Source organism: Trichomycterus rosablanca, chromosome 27, assembly GCF_030014385.1.
Source record: "Trichomycterus rosablanca isolate fTriRos1 chromosome 27, fTriRos1.hap1, whole genome shotgun sequence".
Classification (NCBI taxonomy): Eukaryota; Metazoa; Chordata; class Actinopteri; order Siluriformes; family Trichomycteridae; genus Trichomycterus; species Trichomycterus rosablanca.
In genome coordinates, this window is record NC_086014.1 from 3,792,265 (window position 1) to 3,819,257 (window position 26,993).

Genomic DNA, 26,993 nt, shown 5'->3' on the forward strand with positions numbered 1-26,993 from the left:
TTTCAGCAGCAGGAACAGGAAGACTGGTAAGAATTAAGGGGTGGACGAATGAGGCCAAATGAACGAACACATTAAAGAAAAACCCTTTTAACATGACAATGGCCCAAAGCATACAGCAAAAACAACAACGAGTACAGGCTCAAGTCTCTAAACGTCCATGAGTGGCCCAGCCAAAGCCCAGTTTTAAACCCCAGCAAACATTGTGAAGAAACATGAAGCAAGATGTTTACAGACAGCGTTTAAAAGAATCTACCATAAGAATGGGACAAACAGCCCATTTTATTTAAATAGAAGAAATATTGTAATATTGTAATATTTTTATTCCACATGTCCCAGCTTGTTTGGAAGCTGGGGTCAGAGGGCAGGGTCAGTCATTGTATGGCACCACTGGGGCAGACTGGGTTGAGGGCCGTGCTCAAGGGCCCAACAGTGGCTGCACAGCAGAGCCTTGATTTCCAATTGATAGCCCAAGGTTCTACCCACTAGGCTACCACTGTCCCAAAATTCAGGTGTGCAAAGCCTGTAGACATATCCAGTAAATGAACTGAACCTTGTTTACATTGACTAAACAAGCATGAACCACAGGCGTGCCTGCTCTTCTCCCTCATCTCAGTAGAGAACCCCCTTCTAAAAATAGCTCAACCTTTTTCCATCGTTTGTGTTTCTTTCTCTTTCACATTGACACGACGAATTGGTTTGTGAGCAGAAAAAAAATCTTTCAGTCGGTGAGCCACGAACTCTGCCCGGGCTTTGCATGAAATGAGCGCCGATAAATTTAGCCGACTTATGCAACCCTGCCTCATTCTGATGAGGCAAAAAAAAGAATATTTATTTCATTCTGCACAGCTACCGTACTAATGAATTGTGCTTGAGTTCGTAATGTGTCACACACGGCTGGCTAAGTGACAGGCCCAGACTGGAATCAGGTTCGGCTAAGCCCTGATCCTCACGCTGCTTTTCTGATGAACACGGTCGCCCGCTGAGGACGTGCCTGCTTATGGAAGACTTTTACGCTGCACGTACTATCAGTGGCACATTTGTTTTGATAGTGCGGTGATTTGTAGAGTACTTAACTTTACCGGGAGGAGCACAGCAAGGGCCTGGAATATCAAGCAACATGCAAACAGCACAAGTAAGTTCTCCCTTTTTCCTCCTGTATGTTTGATAATATTCTAACATTCATTCCTGTTACCTACATTTTTTTCTTACTTGTTTTTTGTTTATTTTAAAAATACGTATTTTGATAAATCACTGGACTGATTTACTAATTCTAAGTTAAAAACTCAGTCCAGTTACTGATATACAGTTATCTTCTACTTAGAAACCTTGTAAAAATTAAACAAAGTAAAGCCTAATATTGACCAATACACATCCTCAGTAGTTAAGTGTGTGTTACTAAATTCAGTGTTAAACAAATTTCATTGAGCTACTACACGCAAATGGCACCTATTCGGTGGAATGGCCCAGATACATCCTAAAGGACAGCGAATAGAACCACAGATGCTTTTATCTGGCATAAGGTTTCTTGCTTCTATCGTCCAGTTTGTAATAAACTTATAAGGTAAACTAACTAAACTACATAAAGCACAGCACAATTTCATCATATATCAACATAAACAGTTTCCAGCCTGTCTGGCCTGATTGCTCTCACGTTCTCTAGCTGTCAACAAGACACTCAAGAGAAACAATACTCACAAAAACGCAGGTCAAGAAAGTTGGGTAATTAGGGTCACCAGGTATATTCATTCACAAATTACCCTCCTATTTATCTGATTATTCCCCTCTATATATGTAATAATGATTTAAAATGACAGTTAAACTCTTTAATGAAAAACGCTCCACTAAATATTTATTCTGCTTATACATAATTAGGCTTTTGTTGTCTATGCACATGTTCATTTTTTAAATGTATAGAGATGCTTGTGTTTTGTGTACTAATTCACTATTCCTACTGCTTATTCACTCTATACCGCAATACATTTTTCATATTCACGAATTCAAGAGAAATTGATTCGTGATGAAATGGGTTTTTGCTATTTAGAGAAGCAAGTCAGAAGAAGGTGGGAGGAAAGTCAATAAGGTCTATTAGGGTCATTGCAATTGGATAAAACTGTCTAGCAAACAGAATAATGCATTATCTAGTTCTAAAGTTTCTCTTTAAACATCACTTCTCATATTTTTAAAACTCTATTCTATTATTGGCCAGAGTTTAAGAGTCTCCTTGCTTGGCAAACAAAAGCATGTAAAGTTGTTTGAAAAGTTTGGGCACCCCTAGGCAAATGATATCGTTTTTGATGCACCTCAACAAAACTGTTTATTATTTCACATTTAATGAAGCAAAATTGTAATTTATCTGTGAGGGATTGTCACTGTGGTAAAGCTAATGTTCTGTGTCACAAATACAACATGCTAAGTTGAAATGAATAACTTTTACTGGTTGAACTTTGCACAGGATTCAAGTAATATGTCTGAATACAACATAATAATTATTTTTTAAAATAATTCATCTTTATTCAGACTGAATTAATTAAATGTGGTTGCTGCATATACTGGTTATTTTACTGTTATTTACATTTATGGCATTTAGCGGCCACGTTTATCTAAAGCAAGTTACAATTGTGACCAAACACGATGTAAGCAAGTGAAGATTAAGGGCCTGCTCAGAGGGCCAACAGTGGCAACTTGTTTAAAAGCAGAAAAATCCCTTTGTGTTCCATGGCGAGGTTGGCATGTAAGATATTAAACAGGATGTTTGTACTTTTAAATTCAATACCACAGCTGAGATTTAAACGAGACCTTGAGATTCCTGCTATCAAGCCTGACTTGATATTTTTCAGAAATAAATGTCTTAAACCAGCTGAAAAGGGAATAAAGTGCTGTTTTTGACCTGCTTTCCAGCTAAACCATACTTATATTGTAGGTTATTAATAACCAAACTGGTAGTGAGGTACAGTACATGCTTAATAGCTATTTTATTACTGCAAAGTTACATTAGAACGGGTTTCAGCACTGACTATTCACTGTGTTCCAATAGTAACTCATGTTCCACGTCATGGTATTCACAGGCTTATTGAGTCTCAAAGCCAAAGTCAACAACCATCAGGACCTTACTTGAGAAATCACAAGTGACAGGCATGAATGACTAATGGTGCAGTGGCACTGATTTAATCTCAATTAAGTGGGCATGACATGCCTGGAAAAAGATGCTTATGTCATACATAAACTATACATAATCACTGAGGGGGGTAGACTACATGTCTACATACTAACAGTTAGTTGCAGGCTGTTTTACATCAACAATGCTAATATTTACAACGTATCAAAAAGAGCAAACTTTTACATTCTTTTACTTGCAAATTAAAAAAATTTGCAAATAGCAGGAAAAAGTACAGTAAAACGAAAGACCCAAAACTGAATAGTTATGTGACTATATATCATTGTTAAATAACTGCTCTGTGCAATATTTCTACATTGATCCCAGCACCAGACACTTTATGGACACTTTACTTGTATTTTCTTACAAAGCTTAAATGTTTTTTATACTGTACTTTGTACTTTTATGTAATTTACCCTAATTAATCATAAGTGCTTAGTTGTAATTTGTTTTACCTTTATATAATTTACCTTTTTTAAGCATCTACAGGCTTCAAACAACATCTCTTTGTACGTGCACAGTAAGAATAAAGATATCTTATCTTACCTTAGTTTACACAGAGTAAATCACGTGTTTGTCACTGTGTTAGTGTATGTATGTAAAGGTTACATCAAATAAATCAGGCTTAAAAAATGCTTTGAGGAACTCTTTACTGCTTATCTTTAAAACCAAACACATATATTTATGTTTTCTTTGTATTTAAAAATTCATTTTCAGTGTAACTGCAGTGTCAGGAATCAAAGTTAAGATCGGTGAACATGAACTATGTGATTATAAATGAATGGCAATATTAAACTAATAATAATAAGATAAGCAGATGTTCTAGGCTGTTAAATGTAAGGTTTCTTTATCAGTTAGATAAAAAACAAACATTGGGAGGTGTAGGTAGGCCCAAATTGTAACCACTACATGTCTACATACTAACAGACTTCCAATCATCACATAAAGGACATCTCACAGATGTACTGTCTCCTGTGTATCTCAGTAATGAAACTAAAACTTACCAGCAGTCATCGCTGGCTCCCCCTTAGATTCAGCAGGGCACCGTGAGACTTGGCACATGTGGCGGATGGCAAGCTGTCTCACACCAAGTGGTCTCCCCTCAAGCCACTGCCAGGAGGGCTCACGGAGAAGCCAACTGTTTCACCGCGAACACCAAAACTGTGCTTCTCAACTGCAAACACACACACATGGGGATTCATGAAAGCTGTGAAGTTCAAGTCATATTTGTGCATTGGGAGTTTAACACAGAGCGGTTTATTATGAGAACTAGATTTACGCTTTGGCACGATGGAATGACAAAAAGTACCAGCTATGGATCCGATGGAGAAAGGATTGCTCAAATACATAACGGTACATGCAAAAAATAGAGAAAATAAAAGTAGAGCATATAGTCTGGTCTATTTACTATAATTAAGTTTAAGGTTTGTGTTTAGCGATTGAACATTTTTCATTAGCGTAGCGTTCAAGTGCCTCACGTTTACTGGTTTATTTGCATTATGAGGCGGTTCTAGCAATCCTACGGCAATTAAGTTAGCAATCGGTTAGTCAAAATGTCCAAGATGTGGAAGTGTAAAGCAGCTAAAAACACGACTCGGGTAACCAATCAATTCTGTGGATGCAGGGGGGTAAACCCGGGTGGCGGGTGTGTCCAAACACAGCGAGTATTTTCGTATTTGAGATGAAGCCTCGCACTGTAGCTGAATGTTCTAATTCACATTCAACTATTAAGGTAGGCTGTGCTGTGTATTGTAGTCTCCATTTATTATATCATTTAATTTATGAGTGTAATTTAATGACTGGTGTGAAATGTGGCACTTTTATTTAAAAAAATGAGGACGGTGAAATTAAGCACATTTTTCCGTGAATTTATAAGGGCCGTAACTATAGTTAAAGTAATAACTCACAGCCTGTTGTGCACCTAAAGTCATTAACCAATTCAATATTCAGTTTGTGTGTTCTGTGACACCAGTTGTCTCAAACCTGGTAAACCTGATCATACTAAAGACATACTTTGATATTGTCAAATATTTAGTCGACCACATAAAGAGAAAACATGTTAATTCCTCTTTTGTATTCAGCAGGGTTGTCAGACTTGTTCCTGAAGGGCCTGGCCTGGGAAGATTCGTATTTGTTTCATTTTAACTGAACAAATTCAGACCAGAGAAAGCTTTGCTAATTAAAGCTTTGCTGTTAAATGAAGCAGAAGGGTAAGCTCTGCAAAGTGACCCTCCAGCTCTCCAACAAACATGATATACAGAGTGTTCAGCAGGTTTTCAACAGGATAAAACCAATAATTCCTAAAATGTCTGATCAAAAAGAAGGGGCAATTACTTTTACACAGTACTGCTGATTTTCATCCTTAAAGCCCTGGCCTTGAAAACGCTGTGGGGTACCTTTGTCATACTTCGTGTTGAGTTTGTTATGCGGTCCCATGTGCTGTAAACAGATGGTGCATTTGTCCCTAAAGACACTTCCTTCACCCTTATCATTAACCTGAATAAATAATATCTGCCCTGAACAACTTCTCATATCTGATCTATCCTGTGTGTGTGTGTGTGTTATATATAGTGTCGCCACTAATATGACCATCATGTTTATTGACTGAGGTGTGAATATGTTTAGATTAAACACCTGAAATTCCCTTATTGAGGCTTCTGAGGTGCAGAGACCAGGAAGAATTTTAAAATCTCATTAAAACGTCACAGTTCGAACCAAACGCTTATAGATTAGAAAAGGGACATTGTGATCCCAAAACCTTTTACTTAAGTAGGTATCTGATAAAACTGATTGGCCTGTGATCAGATGTAGACAGGCGTGCAGATACAGGACAAGCAACTGCACGGCACTTAGTGCTTACACACTGGTTAAGAGAACATATTAAATCAATTCTATTCAGGCAGTGGTTCAGCAGTCTTACAAGTCTAACCACCATGAGGACAAGACTCATATACTACTTTTCCCCCAATTTTTTAATGTTCATCATCCACTTTATACTGGTCAGGGTCGTGGCTAGCCTGGTTCCATCGGGAAACATGAGGCACAAGCAGGATTACCATGAAGAGGGCACCAATCCAATGCAAGTTTAGCTCTTTAGCCCCTTCCCTTCTCAGACACAGCCAATCATGTGTGTAGACATGTGAGCTCTGTATAGACCACTACACCTCCAAGACCTGAGTTTGGTTACATGAGTTTGGTGTGCAGGAACTCCAGTGGCCTTCAATAGAGTTAAGATCAGGGGTTTGTAAAGCATTTTGGCATGATCCCATTGACTGGGAGCCAGAACAACCTTCCCAGAACAGTGGAGGTTGTTATGGCCCACAGAGGTACAGGTTAAAACTTCATAAATGAGATGTCAAAACAATCTCATGGTTGGTACAGTGGGATTTCTGGAGAAGGTCACTGTTAACATTTTCAAGGAGGTAAATAATCATATCAGTTTTATAATCATGCTTTCTGTATTTTAAAGCTGGCCCTTGTTTTTATTGGACTTTTTCACAACCTCTCTCACCATGTCATTCCTAATGAAGATCAATAGCTCAGAACAAAAGACCTGAAGCAAATCTAGTTTATATCAAATCACTCATCGTACGTTCTATTTTTCCTGGACCTGCTGAATGAGATCTTAAGGCCTTTTGGATGTCATGCATATTGCTTTTCTTAGACTTTTGGCAGACTGCGTGATGAATCCATAGAGCTACAAATCTCATACCGCTTCAAGCACAAACAAACAAGTGGTCCTACATAGGTTATAAAATCACTTACTCATCACTCGCCCGAAAGGAGGGGTTAATTAAACCTAATGAGCTTTTCAGTCGGGCTGAATAATCAGTAAGCCAAAAGCAGAGGTGTGCTCTGACCTTCTGCTGCAGCACTGACTAGTGATAAATGTACGTGCTGTAGGATGATTTATAATACGAACAGCATATATTACTGAATGAGGTATGGCTATTAGCATATTTGAAAACCTATTGTAAAGAATGATGTATCCTGGCTTAAGGGTGCAGTCAACTCAAAGTTTGCCATGATTTAGAGCTCTTAGTTTTGGAACTTTCCTGACCGTGGATATGAACAATCATGGGTTTCATCTACAAAGCAGCAGTAAAGGGCTTTTGGTGAGTGCCAACTGATTATCCTCTATTCATTTTTAATGAAAGGCCAGCAGGCAAGCGAAGAAATACTGGCAGACTGGCAAAAGGTCCGGAAAGTAGGCATAGGTCCAAAACACATTCATGCATTTAAGTATAAGGCTACAGCTTCAAAGTTGAAAAGTCACTCTAGTTTTGTGGTCACTGTGCATCTTATCTTAATACATATATACTATATACACATATACTGTAGGTATTCACCAATATGTATACTGTATAACATACAATCATATCCTGGTGTATATTTTATTGTTTAACTCATTAAAACACAGGCAACACCTATTGGACAGGAGAGCATTTAGAGCCTTGTTTTTATGTTTTTATAAGCCCCAAACCTTTTTTTCTACCTGGTGTAACACAATCACTACCAACATGTCAATTTAAACAGGATATATGAGCTGGGGTTATTTCTACAGCTAAATTATTTTATAGTAGGTAAAAGATGTAAGGTTCTGTTGGTTCACTTCCTGCATTCGGGTTAAATCAGGTTTGAATCACCTTTTATCTTAAGTGGTCTCATATACTTGATTGATAGTCTGAACCTGAGTGTAATGGCTGCTATCTCATCTCCTTAAACCAAGAGTACCAGGCGGGTAATCGTACCCTGGTATGATTTTAAAAGACTAAAACACGCTGGTATGAAAATGACTTATTCACATGATGTATTTACACAAACAATTACATTACACTTACAATGTCTAGAAACTCACTAGAAAAACATATGCCCAGCGGTGCTATCAGCCAATCAGGCATCTACATACAGACATAATTGGCTATGTCTGTGGAGGGGGGGTGGGGTCTAGAGCAGCATGATCTATAGCAGCATAACTATAATGCTTGTGAGAGAAGCAGAACTTTAACTAACAGTGTGTGGATGCAGTCGTAATGATATGCTGTCTTGGTTTGTTTAGTAATTAATCAGAAAAAAATCTGTCTGTCACCTAAAAATCGTGACAGGCTACAAAATAAATCAATTAATAAATGTACTTCATGCATTATTGTGTCCTTGTGACCCCACCAAACATCACATGACTTAGATAAGGCAGTAAAACCAATCTGACTCATTTCCTAACCCTGTTGGCTTTAGTCTGATTCTTGTCTGGTTTCAATAAAAACCAGATGTGCTGTATTCTCTTTCCTTCTCTCTCTTACTGTCTCTTTGTTTTTCTCCATCCCCAAATCCTCTGGACTGTTAAAGACCGATAGTGTTTAGATAAACTTGGTGAGGTGTAGGAAGTGGGTAAAGATTTTTCTGGCAGAGCAGCTAAGCGTTTGCTGCAGTGTTTGTGCCAGTCGAATAGCTTGTACAGTTTGCTGACTCAGCAGAGAACCTGTGTATGGATCTAGCATCGTATTCTCCATCGACATATTTACATTTACAAACACACAAAAAGGAAAACTAGGTAAGAATCCAAGGAACAAAGACAATGACTTCTTCAAAAAGAACATTCATCAATCTGACACAAGCCAAGAAAACTTTCTATATATTAACAGCTCGCCAAGTTTGGTGTGGGAGAAAATAACTCGCCTGTGCAGAGCCCTAACCTCAACATAATAAACACTGACTATGAAACAAATTCCCACAGATATGTTTCAATAAGTAATGGAAAGCCTTTTCATAAGAGTTTCTGTATGTATTATGTATCTTAATTTTCATATTTCATTGTCTTAATTTATCTTACGCAGTTGTATAATTCTGGTCATGGGGGTCTGGAGCCTAACCAAACCAAGGCTACATATTTGTTATTGTTTACGTTTTCTATTATTTATTTAAGAAGCCACAAACTTTTACTGTAACTTGGATAATGATTTAAAACAGTGGCTAAAATCTGCTACAGTTCATTGCACAATAAAATGGACTAAATTACAGCGCTGCATCTATTGGATGGATAAGTTTAATGGTTGCACATGAATGATTTAGCTGATTTTATTTATTAAAAACAATATAGAACATTTTTGTAGGTAAATGTTTTAAAGTGAACAGATGCTGTGTAGAACCACTCCACTGAGACCTTATTACCCTACTCCGCTAGGGATATATATATATATATTACAGTGTACCACTGAACCACTAAATTACTAATCACAGTGCAAACTACACACAGCTGATAAAATAAAATATGATGATATATATATATATACTGATCGGCCATAACATTAAAACCACCTCCTTGTTTCTACACTCACTGTCCATTTTATCAGCTCCACTTACCATATAGAAGCACTTTGTAGTTCTACAATTACTGACTGTAGTCCATCTATTTCTCTACATACTTTGTAACCTGCTTTCACCCTGTTCTTCAACGGTCCCACAGGACCACCACAGAGCAGGTATTATTTAGGTGGTGGATCATTCTCAGCACCTCAGTGACACTGACATGGTGGTGGTGTGTTAGTGTGTGTTGTGCTGGTATGACTGGATCAGACACAGCAGCACTGCTGGAGTTTTTAAATACCGTGTCCACTCACTGTCCACTCTATTAGACACTCCTACCTAGTTGGTCCACCTTGTAGATGTAAAGTCAGAGACGATCGCTCATCTATTGCTGCTGTTTGAGTTGGATTCAGGATTAAAGAAACCGAAAGAAAGGAATAACTATTATGTTGCTGTTATTAATAGCATGATCATCCACATCTGCTACATTAACCAGCGTGAATCCATCCTGCCATACAAGCCAAATTAGCAAGCCAAGAAATTAGCAGTACTGGATGGGTTGAGCAAGAGAGAAAGAGAGAAAAAGAAAAACAGATAAAAGTGAGGGGAAAACTTGAATATTCAGCATCAGAAGGAACTAAATTCACCCGCAGCGTCCATCTGTGTCCCCTTTTAGCGCTTAACCAGGCGCTTGTATTAAAAATCGGTCCTGTTTTGAGTCCTGCACCGTACGTTATATGAAGATAATGTCAGCATTGTATTTGGGGGTGACTAGCAGTTCCGGGGCGCGTTCGACATAACAAGCTTTGACGCTTCCTCCCTCACTTGAGGCAGTGAGACAGACCAGCACGTGTTGGTTTCAATTGGTAAAAGATGCCCACGTGCACGTCACATGAGCTAAGAGAATTCAGGATTTGCTGGACTGGTTGATCTTCTCCCATTGCTCTAAAGTCCAGTTGATGCATACAGAGCCCATTGTGGGTGTTTTTTTATACAGTGAACAGGAGTTAGCATGGGTCTGCGTCTATGCAGCCCCATACAAAGCAGCGTTCAATGCACTGTGTGTTGTGACACACTCACCTCATCACCAGTATTAATATTATCTGTGATTTACACCACAGTGTGCCCTTCTGTTGCTCTGTACCCGACTCTATAACCGTCATGTCCTTAGCCACAGTCAGCCCTACTTTTTATATATCCCTGACCATGACATTTTGGGTTGGAACGTTTACCAATATCTATGCTGTCAGGTAAAATATCAAGGTGTTTATAAACTTTTGGTAACTTGTCCTTCTTCTCTGACCTCTGTGTTACAACAGAGGTGCTCATTTCAGTTAACCACAGAATCTGTCTCAAGAGGTTCTGTTCCCTCTCTAAATGTTAAACAACCCCAACACCCCTAATCATTAATTTGGTTCTGCTTGTAAATAATTCTCCTTGATCCCGGCAACTAAGCTTGGACACAGGCTCACATTCTCACATATACATATTATCTCGTCTATATAAACTCCTTCCTCCCTCTAATAAACAGGACATCATCAGCTTAGGTTTCTCAGTCTATATATTTCTAGAACTGAAGCTTTTACACTGCTTAAGGTGTATTTCCACTCTTTCTTGGAGAGTTTTCTGACCCCCTACAACAGTGACCAGGGTGTTACTAAATTTAGGATGTTAGAATGGGTCATGTTTTAATTTATTTCTGCCCATCCCTGGCATTACGGTATCAAGAATAGGCCCAATACCACAATGAGAAGATGACTTTGATGCCCTGCACACTGTTAAGAATGTATAATTAAAAGATGATACACACTTATCAGTCCGCACTGGCTTTCAAAGCTAACAAGGGCAATTCATTGTGTGTGAAAGAAAGGACGTGGCCTAGCGATGACTGCTGTCCTGGAGGTGAATTTTGTGAATGGTACAGAGAACAAGGCAGCGTTAAGCATGTGTTAGACAGTCTGGCATTTCATCAGACACGTTCCTCTGGGCCGCCAACGTATATTTATATATTTTGACAATTGTGCTGATATTTGTTTAGCAGTGCTTTCCTATTTTTAGCCGGCCATATGTGTGAATCAGTGTTCACTTGTATGAATGTGTGCACATTCATGTGAAATAACTCCTTTGAGAGACACATAACTGAGGAGGAGCTTCAGGGCAAAATCACACAGCATCATGCTGATGCAAGCTGATGCAAGGCTACCAAAACAGCCTATATATTCAAAACAAGACAGGGGGGATATACAGTCAAACATGGGTAAAGATGGTCATAGAAATAGTCAAGAAAAAAATTGTATAGGTTGAAAAGATTAATCTCACACATCGTTAATGAAATGTACTAAAAAACCTGAAAATGCACATATTGTAAATGTATGTAAACATGTAAATAACCAGTTAATCAGGTAATCAAAGTCAATGTTTGATTAATGCTTATTACTCAAATAATACCCAGAAATTCATCACCAACAGCTGACCATTGATTTCAACTGATAATAAACCTAAAGATCTCTACACACCAGAGTTTAAACTGTTGATTTAAGACTCGCCCACCCTTAGTGTGCATGCGCCAGGTATGTTTATAAAGAAACATATAAATAATATAGAAGCACTGTTCTAAATGATTGAACGATTAGAAGGTAAAATTAGAAACAGGGAAGCTGTTTCACAGCAATGTGTGGATCTGGGTTTTCACCTATCTTCAAAGGTTGGCGATAATAAGATGATTATTTTGTGAATGGACAAATCATGAACTAAGTCAAGCCAAGCATGACTGATTGTTGATGAAGGTTTACGCACATGCATGTACACTGAAAAGCTTCTAGTAGCCTCGAGGTGTAAGTGTGCGCGAGTGTGTGCTTTATAAATCTGTGTGTCTGTGTTTGTGTGTGTCATAAACTCAACTCAGTCAATCTTTAATGCTTTAAGCTTTCAAATCAACAAAACAGTGCTATTTATAAAATATTTTCTCCAAATAACCCCCGATTACATGCAAAAAGAAACAAAGTTTGTGGGTATCAGTTCATAGCCAATAAAACTAATTCTGATAGTTAAAGACTAGAACTGCAGTGCATCTGGTCCATAATTACACTCGATAATTAGTGTGGGTACCTCCTCGTGCACCCCAGCAGAGGCAAGGCGAGGAATGCATGGCAGAAGTCCATCTACATCTGTGCATGTCAGGCTTTGCCAAATCCTTCCCAAAATGGCAATTTAAAGAATCAGAGAAGAGTAAAATAACTACTCAAGCTACGCTGCAAACCCCGCGTTTATTTAAAAGATGTTTGTGTTGGTTTTGTGTAGTCTGTATGAGAATAAAGCTATACTGCCTCAGTCCCATCATGTCCTGGTATAAAGGTAAAACCCTGCGTTTCATCTCATAACTACTACACTAATCTTGGAACGAAAAGCTTTAGTATACTGACTGCATATCTGTTAACTGATAAACATGTTAAGTTGCTGAAAGCAAATGGATCCTGGAACAAATCAAACCTAACCTCTCACTCGAAACCCAGATAACCAAACCGAAGCTTTTATTTCTGACACATTATGAGATGAACCGATTGATCAAAAAAGACAATTATGTTTGGACAGGTTGAGGGTAAAGGCAAAAGAGGAAGAGGAAGACGGATGGATACAATTAAAGTATCAATGAATGAGTCATTAAGAACCTGAAAACTTAAACAGAAGACAGAATGTTCTGGAGAAACACTATCCTTTTTTTTTCACCAGGAGTCGGAATCAACTTGATGACACTTAAATAAATAATGAAGAAATAATTAGTACTACACTAACCAGGTGTCATTTTTCAAAGATGCAAACAAAACAATCTATCTGGCATTCTGGGTAATGTGGTAGCGCATTGCAGTAACAAAATAAGCCGGTATCTGTGCATGAACAGTTCTCTGTTTTATTCTGAACCTGTACAGGGGTGGGAGGCTGATCACTGTAGTATTTTACTGTGTGACTGTTTTAATTCTGAGCAGTAAGCAATCTCTGCATGTCTAGTATACTGTACTTTTAATTAAACAGTTAAATGATTAAGTCATGTACATTTACATTTGCATTTATACAAAAAAAAACAGTTGAAAGGAGGCCAGCTAAAATATACAATGTTGTGAAAGTAAACTGAATGAAGATTTAGAATAGAGTTTTTCACAACTGATAATCCTAATTTATCAGTAATGGAAAGTGCAAAACACCGGCTCTGTTTCAGCCTCACAGAAGCTTAGTTTTATTCTACGTATCGTACATCATCATTATTACTATTTAAATCCCATCACCTTTAATAAGCTTCTCTGAATCCATGTCTTGACATTTGAATTGTGAGATTTATAGCTCACCTAAGAAATGTACAGTTCTGTAATGTACAGTATATGTAAATTAATATAGACGTGGGGAACGTGCTCAAAATAATCTTATTTTATCTAAAATATTATATAACGTTAGGGTTAGGGTTACTAGGGTTACATCAACCTTAGTTAAATGTAAATAATAAAATCACATCAAAATTTTGTGCTGGAATTAAATGCATGTACGATGGTTAGAGCATGTTCAGGACAGTGTCACAATATCCTTATAACCTTTATCATTCTTGTACAAACATGGGCTCTATACTTACTTAATGTGTGTCTTTCTTCATCAGCATTTTCTTTCTTTAAGCTACTTATTAATATATTAACTTAAAAAATAATGTGAGAAAATGAACATGCTAAAATTACAATAACACGAAACACTAATGTCAGTACCACTGCTCCATTCCATTCACCAAAAACCAAACAAGTCCGTTATCTGTGATTCTCAGTTAAAACAGAAGCATTCAGCAGTATTTTTGACAGGGAGATTTTAAAGTGCTTTTTTTTTTAGATGTTTCTACCCATGTATTTGAGAAAAGCATTTGTAAAGACAGGTAATGATTTTGACCGGGGTCTCGCATGCAGCCGACTATTCCAATTCATAACAAACATGTTTGGTTAGAACGAGGTCTGGAGTACAGAGCAACAAACCATTGACTGGAACCTTGTTTGTGTGCAAAGGGAACAGGAAACGGCCTCCATCTAATGCTTAGCACAAAGTCTGAATCACATGAATAATTTTCTTTATTTAATTTAAATGTTAATATGTTAGTTATTAATGTTTGATCATCTTGATTAGTAACTTTGTGGGGTTGTTTGTTTCTTTCTTGTTTTAAATATGCACCTTACATAAGTAATTCATGTCATATTCCTCACAGCTTGCAACATGCCATGCTTATATTAATTATAAAAGGCATCATGACATATGGGATCTGGAATAACCTGGCAACCACAGTAACGGAAACTGCACACATGAAATATCCTAATTCAAAACTGGCTTCCAAGAAAAGCCACCATCACCTGGACACAGCCTGGACACAGTTCATTCTTCCATGCATATCTATTGTCATCTCCTTTGCATTAAAGTTTCCAACATAATTCACCAATTTGTAGTATGTCCTGTATTCATGATTATAAAAAACTTAGACACTCTATTCCAGTGCAGAATTGAATTGTGTGAATGGTCTCATTACAAAACACCCTGTCCCTAGTGCTGCTCCAGCTTCATACCAGCGTGTACAGAAGATCTGAGACTGAGCTAAATAAAGAGAAGACGACATGAAAAAAGTGAGGCTTTTTATATAATGAATGTGGCAGTCATCTTCAGCAGTGCATGATGTACTCATCGTTGCAAAAGCAGATTAATGTGAGCGTCTGTGGTGTGTTTAGCCTTCACGCAAGTCAAGGACTAAGACGACAAGAGAAGACAGAATTGTGGTCCTTGTACACTCATGTGGAAGGCTGAATTCAGCCGAGAGCAGCTAGTCTGCCTTCTAGCAGTTGGACGCTTACGTGGCAGTGGGTCTATAAAAGGCTGGTAATTAATTTTAGAATAAGATGATTAAAAAAATGTTATATGATGTTTAAAATCCTTTCGAACAAAACATTCCCTTCTAATAATATGTGAAAAATATTTATAAGAAATACCAAGAACTAAATGAAAACTGCCTTCATGTCGTCCTGCTCATCTATTATAATAAATACTAATAAATACCCAAATTTGTTAGTTAATAACGTGCTGTGTGTTAGTGATTTAACAGGACATACACTGATCAGCCATAACATTATAACCACCTCCTTGTTTCTACACTCACTGTCCATTTTATCAGCTCCACTTACCATATAGAAGCACTTTGTAGTTCTACAATTACTGACTGTAGTCCATCTGCTTCTCTGCATGCTTTGTTTAGATCATTCTCAGCACTGCAGTGACACTGACATGGTGGTGGTGTGTTAGTGTGTGTTGTGCTGGTATGAGTGGATCAGACACAGCAGCGCTGCTGGAGTTTTTAAATACCGTGTCCACTCACCGTCCACTCTATTAGACACTCCTACCTAGTTGATCCACCTTGTAGATGTAAAGTCAGAGACGATCGCTCATCTATTGCTGCTGTTTGAGTCGGTCATCTTCTAGACCGTCATCAGTGGTCACAGGACGCTGCCCACGGGGCGCTGTTGGCTGGATGTTTTTAGTTGGTGGACTATTCTCAGTCCAGCAGTGACAGTGAGGTGTTTAAAAACTCCATCAGCGCTGCTGTGTCTGATCCACTCATACCAGCACAACACACACTAACACACCACCACCATGTCAGTGTCACTGCAGTGCTGAGAATGATCTAAACAAAGCATGCAGAGAAGCAGATGGACTACAGTCAGTAATTGTAGAACTACAAAGTGCTTCAATATGGTAAGTGGAGCTGATCAAATGGACAGTGAGTGTAGAAACAAGGAAGTTTAATGGTTATAATATAAGAACATACTTGATGGTGCAGGTTTTGTTCTGTATACAAATACTGTCTGTTCAAATATGTGCAGAACACGGGTCTTGTGAGTGGGGCTGGATGGGTTATTATGCTAAAGCTCATCTGTCCTGGTCTTTCAAGTAGTGCGGATAGACAGAAAGAGGCTGGAAAGCCAAGACGTGCCATTCCAATGTGCACACACACACACGCACACACACACACACACATCATTATCTAACATGACAAATGGGAGTGGACGTGTTCAACCCCGCCAGCCCTCTATCTGTCTCCTGCCATGATGACATATAGCACAGAGAAACAAATAAATGATTGTATAAATGGTGGCATCATATCATAGGAGGTGTGTGTGCCGAAGAACACAGGGTTTCTGGGAGCTTGGGTTCGAACCTTGCCTTTGATTACTGTATAAATTAAATTCCACTCTTATATGTCTTGGGGGCGGCACGGTGGCTCGGTGGGTAGCACTGTCAACTCACAGCAAGAAGGTCCTGGGTTCGATCCCCAGGTGGGATGGCATGTTCTTCCCGTGTCTGCGTGGGTTTCCTCCGGGAGCTCCAGTTTCCTCCCACAGTACAAGAAAATGCAAGTGAGCTGAATTGGAGATACAAAATTGTAATGTATCCAATGTGTCCACTTTGTAACCAAAGTGTGTGAAACACTTGAGGGTTAGGGGCCTTGTTTAGGGGCCCAACAGTGGCAACTTGGTGGTTGTGGGGATTAAACAGGTCTTTCGTTGCAAAACCTAGTGGATGCATAATTCATTACTACTGACTACTAAAGAGATTCTTTTACATTTAACTCTTTTTTCTTGTTGTGCTTATAACCAGCCAGCAAAGGATTCTAACAGAGAGCCGTAACATGCACATTTACACCGATCAGGCATAACATTATGACCACCTTCCTAATATTGTGTTGGTCCCCCTTCTGCTTCCGAAACAGCCCTGCAACCGTGATGCACTGTGTATTCTGACACCTTTCTATCAGAACCAGCATTCACTTCTTCAGCTATTTGAGCTACAGTAGCTCGTCTGTTGGAATCGGACCACACGGGCCGCCCATGACCCTGTCGTCGGTTTACCACTGTTACTTCCTTGGACCACTTTTAATAGATACTGACCACTGCAGACCGGGAACACCCCACAAAAGCTGCAGTTTTGGAGATGCTCTGATCTGACCCAGTCGTCTAGCCGCCACAATTTGGCCCTCGTCAAACTCGCTCAGATCCTCACGCTCGTCCATTTTTCCTGCTTCTAACATCAACTTTGAGGATAAAATGTTAATTTGCTGCCTAATACATCCCACCTACTAACAGGTGCCGTGATGAAGAGATAATCAGTGTTATTCACTTCACCTGTCAGTGGTCATAATGTTATGCCTAGTCGGTATACATTAAACAGGTAAACTTTAAAGCTGTTAGATGTGTTTATGCTTGTAACATCAGTACTGGAAAAAGTTTATGCACTAACAAAAAAGTTACTGGTATTTGTCTATTTTCTTCAAATCATATTTAATAAACTAAACAAAAACAGTCTGCATGACTGTGCATTTTCATTTATAACAAAACATATTTGTCCAGTTATATAGCTACGTAAATATGCTTGTGGACTTTAATATACTTGAGATTTACACAGCGCAAGCTTGTACACAATGTTCAGTTCAGTTAGATTAGGCAGGCATGATGACAGACCTTTCCTTTCTGTAAATCTTTATCTTTCTATCTCTGTCTCTCTCTCTCACTCTCTCTCTCTCACTCACACTCACACTCACACTCACACACACACACACACATTCTCTCTCTCTCTCATTTGCCTAGATGCCACATTTCATACAACATTTAAATACAATTAGGATTACGCTTGTTCAATTATAATAGACTAGTGGTAAGCTGCTAAATTCCTTAGCTGTGTGTGTGTGTGTGTGTGTGTGTGTGTGTGTGTGAGCAGTATATAAAGACAGAGTGTTAAAACATTTCTATTACTCTTCGCTTACAGAACGATCTGAATAACAAAGCCTGATTTTATCTGACGCCTGCTGACAGTCAAAACTCCATGTACAACCTGATAGGTGAATTTTAATATTATCCATAAGTATTTTGGGCTGATTGTTGATTAACTGACTGATTACTTAATTAATCCCCGAAGGTAAATTGCATTGTTACAGCAGCAATTTATAATTACCCCATTAAAGTTGCATGTAACCCATTTATGCACTGTTTGCTGTACGCAGAACTTTTAATGTTTTTGCAATATTTCCTTTTTAGGACGGCCTAATTATTTATTTATTTATTTATTAGGATTTTAACGTCTTGTTTTAAACACTTTGGTTACATTCATGACAGGACAGGTAGTTACTGCTTACACAAGATTCATCAGTTGAAGTTTTAAAATCAAACACAGTCATGGACAATTTTGCATCCCTAGTTCACTTGTATGTCTTGGACTGTTGGAGAAAACCAGAGCTTCCGGAGGAAACCCACACAGACACGGGGAGAACATGCAAATTCCACACAGAAAGGACCTGAACCGCTCCACCTGGGAATCAAAGCCAGGACCTTCTTACAGTGAGGTGACAGTGCTACCCATCGAGCCGGTCCGGGGACAGCCTAAATATATAGGTAGATACCAGAGATCCCCGAGAATGCAAAATTAGAACCGTCCGTGACTGAGTTGTGTAGTGTGATTACAGCTGCCATTAAACAATTGAGCTTCAACTAATCTAAGGATTTGAATTTGTTTTAGGCTGGTTTACTTTCCTGGAAAGACTTTCACCAAGCAGGGTGAGCAGACACTCAGACACACACATTCATACACACACACACACACAAACAGGCATGGCTGGGGTTGGGTGTCCCTGGATGATCACATGCTTAAGTAGCAGCAGGACGCACCTGTCACCGGCTCAACATGGATTTCATAATACGCTTGTTTTTCCCCGCCGTCTCTATAGGAACAATCCTCATCAACAACAATCATCATGGGGGAATAAGGTGAAGAAGCGGTCTCACCAGCACAAGCACACACACACACACACACACACACAAACATGCAGAAGGAACTTCCACCTTCTACTCCAAATGGTCAATATTTGCCCTACAAACATCACCGGCCTAAAATCAGAATCAGAATCTTTATTATTCGCCAAGTACCAGATGTACAAGGAATTTCTTTTGGTGCAGGTGTCAACATACATACAACGAGTTAAATAATAAAAAGGGACACTTTATCTAAATGTATAATAAACAATAAACAATACAGCAGCAGCATGAACAGTACAACATCAGGCAAAGTGTGCAATGAGGATGTACAGTACGGTACACTGACAGACTAAGTAAAAAATAGAAAGGGTATATTATATATAAACATAGAATAAAATAAACAATATAGCAGCGATAAAAATTTGTGCAATAGAGATTATTTACAAGTAGGTAAGGTACATATGTGCATGCTGGTATAGTGTTTGTTTGTTTGGATTTAACGGCATGTTTAACACATATTTGTTTTATTTTATGGTATGATCGGTATTATGTTTGAGTCTGCTTATTGTATCTTGTCTTTATCTTTTTGTTCCATTTTAAATTTTCATTTTTATTTGTATGGCTGTGAGGTAGGTTAAAACTGTTCTTGCGTTGTCTTGTGTACGGATCTCCGTCATGGTTTCAGGCCTGTGTTCTCCTGTTACCAGGTATTAGTGTATTATTCTGGTGAACTGGTACAGCGTTCATGTTGTCATACAAATGTAAGTACTGTTCGAGATTACAGAGTTGTCATTTGTGACTTAAATCCAAATAGATAACTGGGCAGATAGTTAAATTCTTTATTTATTTATATTTGGTCTGGATGGTTAGATAACACCAGAAGCCCCCAAAAACCACCCAAGCAATCTTTTCCATATGTTTCAAGCTCAGAGCCTTAAATCAAGAAGCAAGAAACAAATTAAGCTTCAAGCTGGTGATTTAAAGCATGGGTCACTTTCACCTAAAACATGTTCCGGCAGTTTTTAATTGGTGATATTTGCATTACATGCAACTATTCATAAAACTTTCCTCACAGCATAAGGGGACAGTTTGTGTTTTATGTACTTCATTATGGTTGCAGCCAAACTAGCCATATTTATATAAGCACATCTGTGAGTCGAGAACTGGCACTGATTAGAATCACTAACAAGAAATGACTGGCGTATGTATGTAAAATTCTCGTTTCCATAAAAGTTGGAACATTTCAGTTCAGTTCAAGAGAATGAAAAACGTACAATAAACATATGAGAGGTAAAATCTGTTCAGCTTTTGTCAAAGAAGTATGTGCTTTTAATTAATAATCACAAAAAACATCTGGTAATGAAATCATTACTATCTACATGTTCCTTACATGTGTAGGACTTTTTTTGCCTTCAGCTGCAAAAATAAATCTTATATATGGATTTAAAAAAAAAATCGTCAAAGGGTAAGTAATACAATCCTGAATAATAAATACCAGCTGGGAAAATGACACCTTCATATTCCATAAACAAAGACCTAGGTGGTAGACTCGTATCTTTGGACCTCGCCACATGATTTATGAGCAGTAAGGGGAAACAGTTAATCCTCCGGCCTCAGTGCACGATTTCCCCCTGGACACTGTGATGGCATGGCATGACTATTGCATGGCAGAGGAGCACTATGCCAGGCATGGTGGACATACAGGCAGAAACTGAGATCGTCTCTTTATTTATGTCACCCATTACTTTGCACCTGCCACAAACCCACCTGTTATAGCTGAGCAAGGTCATGTGATCACTGGGTTAGAGCATAACATGCACGGTAGAGTCCTTGATGATAATGTCATTCGATGTAAGGCAACTTGAATTGCATAATGGCTCTCTGCCCCCCATGTTGTTTTATGAATGGTTGACTAAAAACAAACCTTAGCACAAGGATGTCCAAACTACGGTCTGTGTCACCACTTTTTCCAGAGTATTTTAGAAATAAAATTAAAGTTGACCCGCTATTAAGCAGGTTTTAAAAAGAACTGTTTGAACTCTGGGTGTCACTATAGCATAAAACAAATTACAGTCACTGCAACTGCTAACAGCTGTAATAAATCAATTATATAAAAGAAATTGTGTTTATATAAAGGAAACCGGAGCTCCTGGAGGAAACCCATGCAAACTCCACACAGAAAGGACCCGGACCGCTCCACCTGGGGATTGAACCCAGGACCTTCTTGCTGTAAGGTAACAGTACTACCCACCGAGCCACCGTGCCGCCCTCCAGACAGGTATACTTACCAAGTAGGTGGGAGCATGTGTAGCATATACACTATATGGCCAAAATAATCTGGACACCTGACCATGAGCGGGTTGGACGACCTATTTCAAAAACAAATGCTATTAAAATAGACCGGCCTCTGTGTGATGTTTTCAGCTATAACAGCCGCCACTCTTCTGAGAAGGCTTCCCACAAGATTTTGAAGTATGTGTGTGGGAATTTGTAGGTATTTGTACGGCTGGGCTCTAATGATGATTACGAAAGCCTCAATTGATGTTCTAGTTCATTCCAAAGCTGTTCAATAGGGCAAGAGGTCAGGGCTCTGTGGAGGACACTGGAGTTTCTTTAAATCGAGCTTTTATTCATGTCTTTGTAGAGCCAGTTTTGCTCACAAGAGCCTTCCCTAAACTGCTGCAGGTGACAATATAGGCCACGTGATCAGTAAACCACATCCATGGTGTTGCAAATAAAGAGCCTGGGCTGTATGGATGAAGCCGATTTTGCAAAACATTGCTTGCAAATATCTCCTGTGAAGTAGCAGAAAGTCCTAATGTTAGCATTATGATTGATCACATTCAAGTTCTGCTAATATTTGTCACTTTATTTCTCAGAGCAGAACATTTCAGGGCATCTAGAGGTTGACAAGCATGAGACGTTTGACAGTAAGCTGACTGAACAGGAAGTGACTAAGCTGCACTGCTTCCCCTGCAAGGCACATCTCACCTTCAGCCGCTCAATGAGCCTCGTGTGATTAGGTGTATTCTGTCTGGGCAAACAATCAAGATGGCAGAGGTGCCACTGTGCATTAGAGCATAATGTTAGCTCACGCTAATCTGCTAGCACAGTCATGCTTAATGATCGGTCTTCTGAATGGTCTTCTGATATGAGTGGAGTGAGCGTCAAGATAAGGCTAAAGCTAATCTAGAAACGAAGAGAGGGATATACCATGAGGATTTTAGCTACCGCTAACTGCGCCATACAAAAAGAGTCGTCAGGTAGATGATGTGTGGAGTTACTGTGCAGTTTGACACCACTGGCTGGAAGCTGAAGCTGACAACAGGAAACTCAAACTAAATAAAGCTTTAATATGTTTCTGATGAGGAGAAGTTCCACAATATGTTCTCTCCGTGTCCGCGTGGGGGTTTCCTCCGGGTGCTCCGGTTTCCTCCCACAGTCCAAAGACGTGCAAGTGCGGTGAATTGGAGACACTAAATTGTCCATGAGTGTGTTTGATATAATCTTGTGAGCTGATGAATCTTGTGTAATGAGTAACTACCGTTCCTGTCATGAATGTAACCAAAGTGTAAAAGATGACGTTAAAATCTCTCTCTCTCACACACACACACACACACACGTGTATTTACTTAAACTTACACTTCACCCTCTGGATGTTTTGCTGTGGGGGCAAAACAAATCACCCAGATGTAATCGAGGCAGACATTAGGTACTAGGTACTAGCTATTTTACATTTCTCTTAGGTATAAGTGGAAGGTGTACTGCCGCCTTGCTCTTGGTGTTTTGGGGTGGCACCAAACCCACCACGACCTTGACCGTGGCAAAGCTTTTTTTGGAAATGAATGAATTGTACTGGAAACTGCTGTTCCTGAGACTTTAAAATGACATGACAGGTCAAGTAAAAATGCTTACCTGATCCAGGAGGTGCAGGTAAACCATCAGATGAGATGGATTGATGGTGGTGAAGCTTCTTCCTCTTCTGGTTCTGGTTTATAATAAACAAATGCTAATGATGGTGGTAACTGGGAGAGCTCACACTACCTACATTCACTTTAACAGCTTATAGGGGTTTAAACGTTTACCTGCGTGTACAATACACATTCCTAACAGACTTCAGAACAGCTGAGGTTGTTTTATTGCAGTATTAGTTATCATGTTTACCTTTTATACAGGTTTATTGTTTGTTTATGTTTGGTTTGAGGTGACGTTCATCTCAACACGGTTCATGAGTTTGAGCCACTTTCGGCTGTTCCCGTGTTTACGTGTGTTCTCAGCAGAACATTCTTATCTGCCCAGTCGCCGACAATATTCATTTCATCTTTGTTGACCTTTTTAGCCTGGTCAATGTCGCGGCGGCTTCAATTTCACCGACAACATGCCAACTTCGTTTTAACGACACAAGCGCCTCGCGCCTGGCATTTAAAAGCTGTGACGTCATTTCAGAAGCGCCACGCTTATAACCGTCTGAATCTGTTATTAAATGAATGATATCAGCCACAACATTAAAACCACCTCCTTGTTTCTACACTCACTGTCTATGTTATCAGCTCCACTTACCATATAGAAGCACTTTGTAGTTCTACAATTACTGACTGTAGTCCATCTATTTCTCTGCATGCTTTAACCCGCTTTCACTCTGTTCTTCAATGGTCAGGACCCCCACAGGACCACCACAGAGCAGGTATTATTTAGGTGGTGTTTGATTCTCAGCACTGCAGTGACACTGACATGGTGGTGGTGTGTTAGTGTGTGTTGTGCTGGTATTAGTGGAGTTTTTAAATACCGTGTCCACTCACTGTCTACTCTATTAGACGCTCCTACCTAGTCGGTCCACCTTGTAGATGTAAAGTCAGAGACGATCGCTCATCTATTGCTGCTGTTTGAGTCGGTCATCTTTGAGATCTTCATCAGTGGTCACAGGACGCTGCCCACAGGGCGCTGTTGGCTGGATATTTTTGGTTGGTGGACTATTCTCAGTCCAGCAGAGACAGTGAGCATTTCTGTGTCTGATCCACTCATACCAGCACAACACACACTAACACACCACTACCATGTCAGTGCTGAGAATGATCCACCTCCTAAATAATACCTGCTCTGTAGTGGTCCAGATTGTCTTTTCATATAATCAGTTATCAGTAGATATAAATAAGGTAATTAAATCTTCTTTACTTACTGCTTCATTCTGGTCAGGATCGCTGTGAGTCCGCTGCCATCTGGAAACCCAAGGCGAGTAATTGAATGCAGCCAAACCACCTTCTGCATGTTTGGGAAGAGGGTGGCGGTACCGTACTAGAGAAGAACCAATACAGACATGGGGAGAACATGCAATACTCTGACAATACTCTTTTCAGAGGAACAGAATCCCTTTAATTAACATTACATTATATGCCCGAAAGTACGTCTAGCGGTTAAAGTACTGGACTAGTAATCAAAAGGTCACTGGTTCAAGCCCCACCACTGCCAGGTTCCTGCTGTTGGGCCCTTGAGCAAGGCCATTAAGCCTCAATTGCAAGTTGCTTTGGATAAAGGCATCTGCTAAATGCTGAAAATGTAAATGTATGTGGACAAGCTAATGGTCAGGTCAAATTACCTCTGCATGAGCTTCTCGTAGATGGATGGATGGATGGATACTTTATTGATCCTGAAAGAAACTAGAGTCCCAGTAGCATTATACATCAAATACACACTATAGAAATTCAACAATATAAATTCAAAAACAGCACAAACATCACCAAGATTGGAGGTCACCTTAGTTTTACATATATTGCATAACTACAGAGCAGGGTAAACAAAGGGTTATAGAGGTGTAACCTGTAAAATCAGAGGCACATTGACAGCTGGGGAATGTGTACTGTGTCCAGTGCTCATCATTAAGAGAAGGAGCTCGGTGTGCAGTGAGAACGAGCATCACCTTCTGAACTGTCAAAGCTTCGCTGCCACCTAGTGCCACACAATCAAAAGTCGATTGAAATCCTTGGCACATTTTCTCTTTTGTCTAAATCACTAATTACATGTTGTACTGCCTGTCGTGAGCCACACATCAAGCTGCATCGATGATCACATTAGTCTTAGTAATCAGTCTCTTCCCAACTAGTGCCAAAAGGCATTGCGGGCAGCATCGTAGTACCCCAGAGAGCATTAAAGAAACAAGAAAGCATGGCAGTCCATTTTGCTTCTTCCCTGGCTAATCAAAGCCATTAATTCTTCAGCGACAGGCAGGTCTGGTGTGAGAGGGATTGCTCGGTATGCTTTAGACAGAAAAGATAATTCCCCTCTGTCACTAAGATGCAAGGTTCATCCACAGCTGATGGAACACACCACAAAGCTCTACATAAGCTATGGATCCACTTAGATCCTGAGTAACAAATAAAACCTCATCCCCCTTTTCAGCATTTCAGTACTTCATTACAGGAATCTTATAAAAAAGACATAACAGCCATTACCAGTCACAGCAGTGACAAAGCACTTTTCAGCGAGTAGAAGAAGCGTCTACTTAACTCGTGGGAACAGTTATGGCAGGCTTACTGAAGATTCCTGCAGAGAGATGCTCTTGATGCTGAGACGAGCAACAGGGGGTGTGCTTCGAATTTACCCACTCCTTCTACAAGTTATGCATCAGGGATTAAAAAAGGAAAGAGGGAAATTTCAGGCTGTTATTGGAAAGGTCTCGGGTGTCTCCCTCCAGGCAGTGTCCATTTCTTCATTTTTCACAGGGTCAAAATCCTGTCTGTTTATCTGAGAGAAATGTTTCAATGAAAATGTGTGGATGGAATTTAGGTGTACTTTCACTTTGAACAAAATATACAATGAGTTGTCTCAGTGAAGTACAGGCAATGATTTGCTTTTATGGCCCATTCTTTTCAAGTCTTTGAAATGTCTTTCTGTACCTACTGGGTTGATGGAAAGCTGCAGCACTGCAACTTAATTTCTTTTAGCTTCATTATTATCACAAAACAGATTCATTTTACTGCACAGCACAAATCATTTAAAAGATATTTACTCAAACGTTACTTATGACGGAAGTCAGTCCAACCAGGATCCTGGAACCTTTGTTCTAAATACTATTTTTAAATATGCTGCCTTTTAAAAATAAAATGTAAACAATTGTAGCTTCTTGTGTCTGGAGGTCGAGTTCGAAACCTAAAGATGTCAAAAGCTGACAGGACTCTAGTCTGTCTGGGAGGAAGGAATGGCAATAATGTCTGACCTATAAATCAAGGGCTCAATTGCTGTAGCCTTGTGGTTAAGGTACTGGACTAGTAATCAGAGGATCGCTGGTTCAAACCTCACCATTGCCATGTTGCCCCTGTCGGGCCCTTATGCAAGGCCCTTAACCCTCATCTGCTTAGACTGTATACCTTAAGTCGCTTTGGATAAAAGCATCTGCTAAATGCTGAAAATAAACTGAAATGTAAATGTTATGCAGGCACATAGAGAGATGTTATGAGCACCACTGCTACCAACCGCAAAGGTTACAACTGCACAAAGGCAGTGAAACCCCCGTCAACCGATCTCAAGCATAATCGAGTGTTTGGGCACCCAGCCAGGTTATTAGCACTGTCTGGGATTCAATCTCAAGAGCTCAAGATCTCACTGGTGGTGAACTTGTGCATTAAACCAATACATTACCTGAGCCCCTGAGCTTGGAATATAGTTTAAACACATTTCATAACAGAAATAAAATGTAGGTATGACATGAACAAGAAAAACAACTGGAATCAGGA

The 26,993-nt window shown here is 39.4% G+C and overlaps 1 protein-coding gene across 1 annotated transcript in view; it reads right to left on the bottom strand.

Annotated features, from left to right (window-relative positions):
* fshb (follicle stimulating hormone subunit beta) overlaps positions 1–23,661 on the bottom strand; it is a 97,469-nt gene extending 73,808 nt beyond the window's left edge. The window contains exons 1-3 of the mRNA XM_062989954.1: positions 23,352–23,661; positions 23,182–23,275; positions 4,159–4,328 (exon numbers count right to left, since the gene is read on the bottom strand). The gene's annotated coding sequence lies outside the window, so the exon portion shown is untranslated. The remainder of the gene's footprint in view (positions 1–4,158; positions 4,329–23,181; positions 23,276–23,351) is intronic.
* Positions 23,662–26,993: the final 3,332 nt, after the last annotated feature.